We start from the raw sequence: 12,181 nt of genomic DNA, 5'->3' as shown, positions 1-12,181 counted from the left end.
ATAACTCCAAATCTGGGGCTGGGGCTCCACATTTTTGAGTCATGGCCTACTCATCCTTTTTTTAATTCTTTTCTTTTTGCTCGTTTTTGTTCATTCGTTTCACTTCCATTATTTCTCAGACTTGCATCCCAAGTTCATATGCACCTAATTAGAGTCATGAAACACCAAATTAATTAATAATACTAAATCATTTAAAATTAGAATAAAAATGCTAATATATTAATATGTGACACTACACATGTAAATGAAGCTAAAACATAATATTTTACTTGAAGAGTAATGAAAAGTAAAGCAATAAAGGTCCAAAATATATGAATTATTTGCAAGTCCTCAAGCAAAAAAAAAAAAAAAAAGGTTAATGCACATGAAAATGCAAATGCACATGTAACCTAGAGATGCATTATATATGCAATACAATGAAATAAACAAAGAAATATTATTTAACCACGGAGTGCCTCTCTGTAAGCGTCTTTGTTTAATATTTTTAATGAGATGTTGTTCTTTTGGATCTATCTAAGTAATCGCATTGAGCTGAAGAGTGCTTCTATCTTGCAAATTCTTTGTTTTAGCTAATTAGATGGTTTCAATCTCTTTTGTAATGGTAAAATTTTTTGTGATCCTTTAAGAGAGATTTCTACAAGGAAGCACTTTCGAACTAACAACATTAGTAGATTAAATGGGTTAAAAATGTCTATAGCAAAAACACAATATACAACACTCAGATTTCTAATGACATCATAAATATTGAACTTAGTTACCTTACCATCATGGCTTCATGCATGTCAATTTTAGTTTAGATGTTTTTTGAAAATGTCTTCCTAATAAAATTTGTGTCGAATGATGAGTAAAATCATTTTTGATATCTAGTACATAAAAATCGGTGGGAAGGACTAACCTATTAACTTACAGTAAAACATTTTCCAAGCCCCTTTCAGGATAAACCCCGAATCTAGCAGCTAATTGAATTATCACACATGTTCCTTTTAAAGACGAATAAATAGATGAAGGCATGATATTTATTGAAACTTATATAGATCACACAAGGCAAGCTTAATTTTTACCTTACCTATTGTGCGAGGGATGGTGAACATACCTAGGTCTTCGCACTTATGAGGTAATTTCTTTTGGAGAATGACAAATATATTCTCCCCCATACTTATTTTCTCATTACCTCTTAGCTTTTTCTTGTTGGTGTATAATTCTTTGAGAAATTTGGCATATCGAGGTATTTGTTTAATAGCATCAAATAAAAGGATATTTACTTCGACTTAACGATACATCTCAAGTATTTCCCTATGTGACTGTCGCATGTGAATATGATATGCAAATTGTGTAAGTATACATGTCGAATCAAGTAATAAAGTGATGCGTGAATATCGTTTCCATAAAGATTGAATTAAGGCACAAAAGTGCTCAAGTTATTATTATAAAATGAGATTAATATTATGGCAAGTCAATGATAAATATGCAGTGGCAATTAGTGGAGTAATGATGTAAGAAATATGTGGAATTAATGAATACTTGGAAATGCTATGGTAAAACGAGAGGAGAAATGTAATAGAAATTATGAGAATTACTACGAGAATATTGGTAAATGAACAAATAAATATCTAAGAATGAAATGGAAAAGATATGGCAGTAATAGTTTAGGGATATACGATGTTGATTGAGAAGGTCTAGATTACTAAGAATCTACCCTTACTGTCAATAATACCTTGACAAAATCGTAACCATCTACTGCTCAGAAGAGTTTTAAAGTGGTTTGCTTCTTTCAAGAGCAAAAACCTCAAGTTACCTTGCCCGTGTTTGTGGGCCTTTAATATGGTACCCTACACTATTTTCCTTCTGTATGAATGTTTCTTTATGTCTAAAGTCTACTGCAAGTCTCTGTCGAGTACTTGCTCATATCGTTCAATATCGATCTATCTAATCCAACCTTTTTAGTAGTAGACTTAGTTTATGGACATGTTGAACAATTATCTATGCCTAGGGATTGCACGCATACAATTAAAAATAAAACAATTGAATTAAACAATAAATTAATTCAGATCTATGTTTAACCATTTAAGAAAATAAAGGTTTCATCAAGTAATCCCAACCCTATGAAATTTAGCTCATGGGTTGGCTCATAAAATTCAAAACCAAAATAACATCTAAAACCATTTTCATCACTCAATTCAAAAAAGAACAAAGTAAGAAATATAGAAGACTTTGGGAAGACAGCTTTCGTGTGTCCAATTCACACTCCAGCAACGCAGTGTCCTGCGATAGCTAAGAGGGACTGCTTTCATATTCCTTTTTCCGTCTCTACTCAGTCGCTACCCTATATTTTTTACCTAAGGATCTCTTCCTCTTGTTCGTTCCTCTTTGAGATTCCTCTTTTGGCTTTTATGGGCTTTTTCCCTAGGGTAAATTTAACAACCCAAGATTATCTTCTCCCCCATTTTAAGCAGTTTTGGCACAAGTACAGTTGGGCTGAAACTGGTATGCGTTGAGTGTTGACTCAGTCTTCTTGGAATTGCCACGGCATTTGTGCTAACAAAATTTCCAACCTTTTTCCCTGGCAAACTTTCACTTATTTATTTCTTGTTCCTCAACTTACACCTGTCAAACCACCAAATACAACCCTTCCACATGCAATTAAAAGTAACAAATAATAATATTTAAACATAGTTCAAGCTCTTAAGGAAATGATGAGAATACAAATAAAATGTCCTAAAATGCAACTAAATGTACCTAAGTACAAGCAATTAGCAACGTCTAGAGGTATGAAATTTAACTCTTTTCAAGAGTTATCACACCCCCAAACTTAAGTGATTGTTTGTCTTCAAGCAAAATACATATGAATGAACGAATTTTTGCCCTTGCATATAACTATCTTGTACTATTAATCTATTAAAAGAACAACATATACAACGGTTTTCAGCAGACTTCTTTTCTTTAAAACTCGTTCGAGTGCTAAACGGTTGCTTAACAAAGGAGTGCAAAAAATTATCCCTAAACACAGAATCTCCTAAGTACTTATGGATTCTCTCTTTTGGCCTATAACAACCATCTTCTAATTTACTTAGTTTATTGATTACCTAAACATGAGTTACTTTCTTTAAGCCCACTCAGAATATATTAATCATATTTATGCTTTTTCTTCTTTTTTTGGATAGTATTGTTATTATTATTAGGGGATTTAGCATGTCGCAAGATTCTTTGGCTCGACAATCACAGTGGAGCATACACCGAATTGTCAAGTATTTAATCATGTCATAATTTAAACCAAAAGTCACTCATGAAGCTCAAACTTTTGACTAAAAAGATGGATGGAGCATATAACTACTCATTAGCTACTCAGTCCTTTTTTCCATAGCAAAGTGGCCTTAATTTTATTTCCATGAAACACACTCTTGCTTAGACTCACCTTTCTAATCAACAGCACAATGGAGCAAATAAAGTGATGCTGACTTACTTGGCAATTCTAAACATTGGGAGTGCCTACTATCCTTTATTTAAATAATGTTGTGGCAATATAACTAATGATTGGCTTTAAAAATCCCTAAGTTCATTAAAATATACTTACTATATCCCAAAAACAAAAAAAAAACCAAGTATAGAACATCTCATTTTTAAGAATAAATTTTCATGCAATCTAACCTAAGCTAAACTCGCCTCATCCACTATCACATGTACTAGATATATTGAAGAATATAAGCTCATCATTGAACATCACAAGTAAAGATTGAACTTCTTACAGATAAAACAGTACTTAATAATCACATAGCATTGGAAAACAACTTAACTGTACCAGGATGAACATATATATACTAGATACTTAATGTAACCTAAATGCACAATACACCCCCAAACCTAAGGGATGCATTGTCCTTAATGCATGAATAGATATATGCAAACTATCTATATACATATAATGTCATGGCAAAATACATGCAATACAACATGTATGAAAGAAAAAGAAAACTTTCATTGCTTAGACTATATTGTAGATACTTCATTCTATCTGACGGGTTGATTTACGAGTAGCAACCTTGTACCTCTGCTTCCTCTTCGTCCTCACGGTCAGTCTCAATGCTGACAACTCTATTTTCTCTAGTTCTTCCTCTAGTTTTTTGGATGCATTCTTTTTATTAGCAGGATTCGCCTCAACAGGCTCTGAGTCACCAACCTAATCATTTCTAGCAGTTTATTAAACAAAGGAAATGAAATAATTAAAAGAAATTTAAATTGACAAGATGAAAATAAAAATAATTTTTTTTCAAGATGTTGAAGTTAAACATATCGAAAATCGATAGACTATTTGTCTCACTCTACATAAGCACCCTAGTAGTGCTTCAAGCATTGTCCATTAACTTTAAATGTGTCTACCATTTTCATGTCCTTGACATTAACAGATCCATGTGGATGGATATATATGAGCTACCAAGCATTGTTCATCAAAATTGAAAAGTCTATTTTGCTCCAGCAAAATGCACAAGGGTCTCCGTTCAAATGAATCTTCATCACTATCAAAATTGCTGTGGCAAAATCTTGTGAATTCTTCCTCCACTACTATTTCTATCAAGTCAATGGCTCGGCATTCTTCATTCTCATCAGTATATTTTACGGCATTAAATACATTGAATGTGATTTGCTAATCATTCATCCTCATGGTCAATTCACCTTTCTGCACATCAATTAAAGTCCTGCCAGTAGTAAGAAATGGTCTTCCAAGAATAATCAACACATCACGGTCATCTTTACATTCTAAAAATAAAGAAATTAGTAGGAAAGATAAATTTATCTACCCTTATCAGCACGTCTTCAATTTTACCTTTTGGATGTGCGAAAGACTGATCAACTAGCTGAGCGTAACAGTAGTAGGTCTTACTTTTTTTATTCCTAGCTTCCTGAAAATAGGCAGAGGTATTAGATTTATACTCACTCCTAAATCACATAACATATTTCCAACATAATGATTTCCAATGAAACATGGGATAGACCCTAGGTCCTTCAACTTTGGAGGCAAGTTATTCATCGACATTGCTATACACCCTTTAGTGAGAGCAACAGTCTCAAACTCTCTCAATTTTTGCTTTTTTTATAGTATACCCTTCATAAATTTCACATATCTAAAGCTTCTACTAATGATATGTTGATGTGGAGCTGCTTCCAAACATCTAAAACCCTTTTAAACTAAATATCCTATTTAGAATTCTAGAATCGCTGAGGAAAAGGTAAAGGTGGTTGTCCTTCAGGTTGCTGATATTATTTTGCTGTGGCATTTTTGTTGGCAACATGATCTGATTCTGTTACAACATTTCTCTGTGTACCCTTTTTAGTGTTGTCTGCCGTTCAGTAGGTTCTGAGATCTTTTCCTGATTGCGGCTGGATTTGTCTTCCTCTACCCTGGCATATTTAACAACTTCATCCAACTAAGTCCCACTTCCAAGAGTGATGGCCTTGCACGGATCCTTCCCTTGGGTTCTTTAATTTTTAGTATCACTTGGAAATTCTCCTTGTGGCCTTGAATTTAGAGCGTTCGCAATTTGGCCTGCTTCATTTTCAAGAGCTAAGATAAATGTAGCTTGACTCTGAATCACAGCATCATTTTTTTCCATATTTTCCTTCAACAAAGATTCAATAGAATTAGAAAATGATAACTAACCTCGTTGAGCATTTTGCCTTAGCATAGGATGATTATAATCGGGTGACGCATTGGGAATATTTTGTCTTGCAACATTGTGTGATATAACGGCCCGATTTTGGGCCCAGTCAGAACAGTGGTTTCGGGACCACTATTTCGAGGGTGAAGAAATTATTTTTAATATTATTTTATGTGTTGTGGCATGATTATATGAGAGTTTGAAAATTTTGGTGAATTAATTTTAGCGATTTCATGTTTAATTGTGAAAAATGACTAAATCGCATAAAGTGCAAAAGTCTTAATTTGATAGCTAAGGGTGTTAAATTGCTATGTATCATAAATTGGGGGTCTTCAAAGGGAAAATAGACCCTAGAATAGTGCTTGGCCAGCCATGAGACAAGGATGTCAAAATTAGGTGAGGTTTTGGTGACCTATCTTGACTAGCTATAATATTAAAATAAAAAAAAAGGCTTCATCTTTTTTTTCTTCTCTTCCACCAAAAATAGCAGCCATTAGAGGGGTTTTTGAAGCTTGAAATTTTAGGCACTTAGTCTCTCTACAAGTAAGTGATCTTGATGGTTTTTCTTGATGATTTTTGTACTTTTAGAACCCTTGTAGCATGAGCTTTCAAATAAGGGAACTATTTTGCAAAATGGTCGAAAGTCTAGAGTTTTACCATGAGAGTGTTTATGTTGTTTTCTGAAATTTTATGGAAGAAAATGAATCATGGTTGTGAAATAAACAACTTTTGTGAAATAGTTTTCATAGAAACCCTAACTAAGGACCATTTTGCATAAGTTGTAAAATAGTTGATAAATGTGTGAAATAATGAGACCTGTGGGCTGCTCCTAGTATAAAAAGTATAGGCTTGATTAATGATAAAATGTGATAAAAATCGATTTTCGAACCTAGGGGTAAAATGGTCATTTTGTGAAAGTCTAGGGGCAAAATGGTCAATTTGCATAATTATGAATTTTTGAGTGTCTAGATTAATATGCTGATGAAATGAATAAATTTCTATCATTTTAGATCAAGAATTACAAAATCCGAGCCTAGACCGGGGAAAAGCAAAACAAGTGGACTAAGCCGAACTAGTCGTCTACATTTTGTATACCGAGGTAAGTTTAACTAATACAACTACATTGTTATTATATGTGTTTGAATTGATATAGCATAAATTTCTTGTTTTTGGAAATGATTATGTATGATGAATATTGAGATAGTAGAACTCCCGTTTGAACCTTAGGAAATAAATCGGATATTCATGCCATGACATTCGGGTTATTTGTGTACTAGTGTAAGACATGTTTGGGACATGCATCAGCTACATTATGAAAGCCAGTGTAAGACCATGGCTGGGACATGGCATCGGCATTGAGACGAGAGCTAGTGTAAGACATGTTTGGGACATGCATCGACTACAGGATGTGTCAGTGTAAGACCATGTCTGGGACATAGCATCGGCACGTATAGAGGTGTCAATGTAAGACCATGTCTATGATATTGCATCGGCACGGATATATGAAAGCTAGTGTAAGACCATGCCTGGGACATGGCGTCGGCTTCGATTTTGATAGTCAGTGTAAGACCATGTCTGAGACATGGCATCGACTTGATGGATGAGCCAGTGTAAGACTATGTCTTGGACATGGCATCGGCATCATACCCTATGTTTGAGGTTTAATGAATATCTGATAGCATTTCAAATGGTTCAACGGTGAGAGTTACAGTCTAAGTTAAACGAGGAAAGTATAACCATGTTGTGAGTGGTACAAGTACCTATTTGAAATGTATGAGAGACACGGGCGTGTCATGGCCGTGTGAGAGACACAGGCATGTGTCAGGCCGTGTGAAAACCCTTGTAGGTTCAAATTTAGGATTTAATTCACACGGGCATGGGACACGGGCGTGTCCCTAGATGCTTAGGCCGTGTGTGTCACACCAGCCATCAGCACGGCCATGTTATAATGACTACACGGGCGTGTTTCCCTTCCACACGGGTATATGCCCTATTTTAAAGGTTATTTTTATTAAGTCAGTTTAAGGACTCGAGTTGGTTCCGAATGGATTCCAATGAATGTTTGAGGCCTCGTAAGCCCATGTTAAAGAGTTTTAACAAAGTTCAAAAAAGTTTTAAATTTGATCAAGTCTTGGAGACTCGGAAATGTTTAAATGCATGTGTTTAAGTTTAGTAACGCATTGTATTCCGTCCCGGCATAGGGCACAGGTGTGGGGTGTTACATGTGAACTATCCGTTCCTTGATTATTCCAACTAAAATTTGGATGTTGCCTCCACCCCAAATTGTAAGTGTTGGATATGGATTATTATTCTAGTTAAAATTACCCATGTAGTATACTGATGTTGTAACACCCCTTACCTGTATCCGACACCGAGACAAGGTTCAAGGCGTTACCGGACTTAAACATACAAAATTTCGTAAAATCGGGCCATAAAATTTCATTTAAATTAAAAACATTCAATCACATGCATAATGTCCCTTACATGAGCTACTGAGGCTCTAAACATGCATTAAAAGTGGATTGGACTAAACCGAGAACTTTGGAACGTTTTGGAAAAACTTAAAAAAATTAATGAAACAGGGTCACACGCCCGTGTGTCTTCAACACGCCCGTGTCCTCAGGCCGTGTAACTCTCTGTTTATGATGTCAGCAAAAGAAATTGAACCACACGGCCAGGCCACACGCCTATGTGCTAGGCCATGTCTTTCACATGGCTGAGATATATGGTCCTGTCTTTGCCCGTGTGACTAGCACTTATGCTATTTTTCAAGCCTTTTGTTACCATTAATCCCTCACATTTTTACACACATCAAAGATATACATCATGGCATCATTTTAATGATTTAGCATACTTCACTAAGGTGTATTCTTAACATTAACATGCTATCTTTCATGAGTTACACATACTGGTATAATGCTAAATCTAGACATAACAATCCATATTCATTGACCCTGTCATATGATGACCGTTTATACTAAATTTTCATGTTCATCGACTTGTCAAATGACTTTATTTAAACATCAAGCATGTATGTCCAATCATCATCGTCTTATTTCCATATCATACAATTACTTCATGGCTATAACCATTTCGATTGGTCATGAAGCATTTACTATACACATATGTCTTAACACCAATCATGCATGTCCCACAAGCATAAACACATCATCGCATCACAAGCATTAGAACATAATATAGATAACTAGGCTTACAAGTCACAATCATTATAAGCCACATCTCTTGGCTATATACAATGAATCAATATAAGCCAATACATTTGGCTATTCATAACAACATCTATCATAAAAACTAAGTTCCTATACATGCCACTCACTTGAAGGTGCTTAATACATATAAGTCAATATTCCAAAGGTGATGACTTGATAGTATGTTGCTGCCTCTAACGATCTTCAACCCCAAGCTAACCTGACAACACTAAAAGAAATGGAAAGGAGAGGGGTAAGCTTTATAGCTTAGTAAGTCTATATGAAAATAATAGGCAATACGTCAACATGCTTCTCAAGGTAATACAATATAATTACATATTTACTTATGTTCTGGTCAAGTTGTTTTCTCAAGTCATAGTTACTATATTATTTATATCTACGGAACTCCAAATTAAGATCCACTAATTTTTCCTGAAACTAGATACATATATCTTCTTATCATAAAATTTCCATAATTTATGGATTAGCCAATAAGTACAATTTATTCTTCAAAGTTACCCTGTTCTACTGTTTGACAGCTTCGACCTTTCTTTACTAAAACTTAATTATCTCATAGTACAGAATTTGGATAATGTTCCCGTCTATTTAGCTTGAAAATATACTCAATAATTTATTTATATAAATTCTAGCCCATAGTTATTTTCATACAAATTTTTAATGATTTTCTAAAGTTAAGACAGGGGAGCCCGAAATCACTCTGACCTTTCTCACAAAAATTCAAATATCCCATAATATGAAATTCTTTTGCTTACACCATTTCCTCTATGTGAAACTAGACTCAATAATCTTTGATTTCATATCTTATTCAATCTCTAATTTGATTTCCACAATTTTTGGTGGTTTTCAAAGGCGAAGTACTACTACTATCCAAAACTATTTTAGTGCAATATGATGATAACTATCGTAAGTTCATTTTCAACTAATCATAAACTCACCATATCATGGATTCCATGTTCAATTACACAATATAAGTTAGCATGATATTGCAACAAAATTCATAATCATAATTCATACATCTTAGCTCATCCAGGTCTTGACATTTCAAAGTCTCAGTAACCATAAGCATAAAGATTGTTCACCATTCAAACCTTTTTGCATACTTATCATATGTTCATATATGTATATATATATATATACATATACATAAAATTTCTCATCATAAGTCATTTTTCATCAAGGTATTGCTCATGAGTTTAGCGTACATACTTGAAATCACTCGTAGTATATCACATAACCATACCTTCTTTAACATGCCCTCCTTGGGTCTTTCATCACATTATCCATTGCATTACTCGTTGAACACTCGGAATACTATTGGATACATAGAAAACTTGCACATAAGTTCCACATAAACATATGTAGCCGAAACTACCTCATATCATGTAACACTCGCAATAGAGCTACTCACGGGCTTGCTCATATAAGCTATCGATCAAGGTGTAACTACACGGGCTGCTCACAAAAGCTGCCAGGTATCCGACCACTCAAGGATTGCCTAGCTACTGGTAGGACACACAAGATCATTGCCCGGAACTCAATCACATGTATTGCATCCATTATGAACTTGGACCACTCAACAAGCTCGGATGCTTGCATCCATAATGAACTCAGACCACTCAACGAGCTCGGATGCCACGTATATCACGAACCCGGACCACTCAACGAGTTCAGACTTCTTAATTCTTAGTGACATGTCACTTGTATCCTCAACTATTCCTAAAGTTCAAACGGGATTTTTCGATACCACATTTCTGTCGAACTTACTCGAAGTGTCGATCTCACTATCTATAGTACCAATTGCCCATTCATAGCATAATAAGGCATAAATCAAATAGCAAATAAGCTTTTAAGAATTTACATCACATATATCACATATTTCATATATCACTTGTCATGTATAATCATTTTCTTGCATTTCATGTAATATCCTTCCATGTCATATACACCATTCCATCAATTTTTCCAATATATTAAATCATACAATACATGCAATAATAGTAAGGAATATAATTCAAATATAACATTGCATTATTATTAACATACGAACTTACCTCGAATCCGAGCACGGCTAATTATTCAATTTTAGTCCATAATCTCGTACTTTCCCGATTTAAGCCCGAATCTCAGTTTTCTTGATCTAACATGTCAAATATAGCTTATTTATTACTCACATTATTCATTTTGACCCAAAATCATACTTTTACAAGTTTACATATTTACCCCTAAACTTTATCATATTTACACTTTTGCCCCTAGGCTTTTAAAATGATTTTTATTCAATTTATTTTCACTTTAATCCTAGCCGAATCATTTTCATAACTATAGTAGCCCACAATTTCTACTAAAACACACTTTCATGATAAATTTTATAACTTTTACGATTTAGTCCTTTTAAGCATTTTCACCGAAAATCACTTAGCAAAAGTCATTTATTTAACACCCAACATTCATTTTATACCATTAGACATCAAAACACATGCATATCATTCATGGGTAAATTTTTAAACATGAACTCTAGCTCAAAATAATGGTAGAAATAGTTAAATCGAGTTACCGAGACTTCAAAAATGTAAAGAACATTAAAAATGGGGTTCGGGATCACTTACAACTGAGCTTGGAAGCTTGAACCAAACCCTAGCCATGGCTTCCATGGTAGATTCGGCTGGTACATGAAGAAGATGGACAAATTGGGCTTACTTTGGCTTTTTAATTCTTTTAATTATTAGATTACCAAAATGCCTCTAACTTAAAAATATTCTATTTCACCCATTTCATGTCTATTTTTGTCCAAAAATTAACCAATGGTCTAATTACCATTTAAGGACCTCAAATTTAAAATTTCAAAACAATTTGACACCCCTAACATGTAGAACACAACTTTTACATTTTTTACAATTTAGTCATTTTGACTAAATTGGGTGCCCAAACGTCAAAATTTTTGAACAAAAATTTTACAAAATCATCCTGTAAATTTTTAGACCATAAAAATATAACAAAAATAAGTTTTCTTACATCAAATTTGTGGTCTCGAAATCACTGTTTCGACTAGGCCCTAATTCGGAATGTTACAGATGTTAGGTTTGATGGGCATTCATCAAAAACATGATCTTCGCCACAATAAACACATGAAAACTTGGCTAATTTCATCTTCTGGACTATAGTTGGACTTTTTATTATTTTAATCATATTAGCTAAAGAAGATACGCGGGCTGTCAACGAAGTAATTGCGTCGAGCTCCATGGTACCAGCAACTCTCTTGTACGTTTCAACTCTTGTGGTAGGGTACTGATAGTCATTGGT

This window comes from Gossypium arboreum, chromosome 3 (genome assembly GCF_025698485.1).
Source record: "Gossypium arboreum isolate Shixiya-1 chromosome 3, ASM2569848v2, whole genome shotgun sequence".
Lineage (NCBI taxonomy): Eukaryota > Viridiplantae > Streptophyta > Magnoliopsida > Malvales > Malvaceae > Gossypium > Gossypium arboreum.
Note: the sequence above shows the minus strand (reverse complement) of the source record.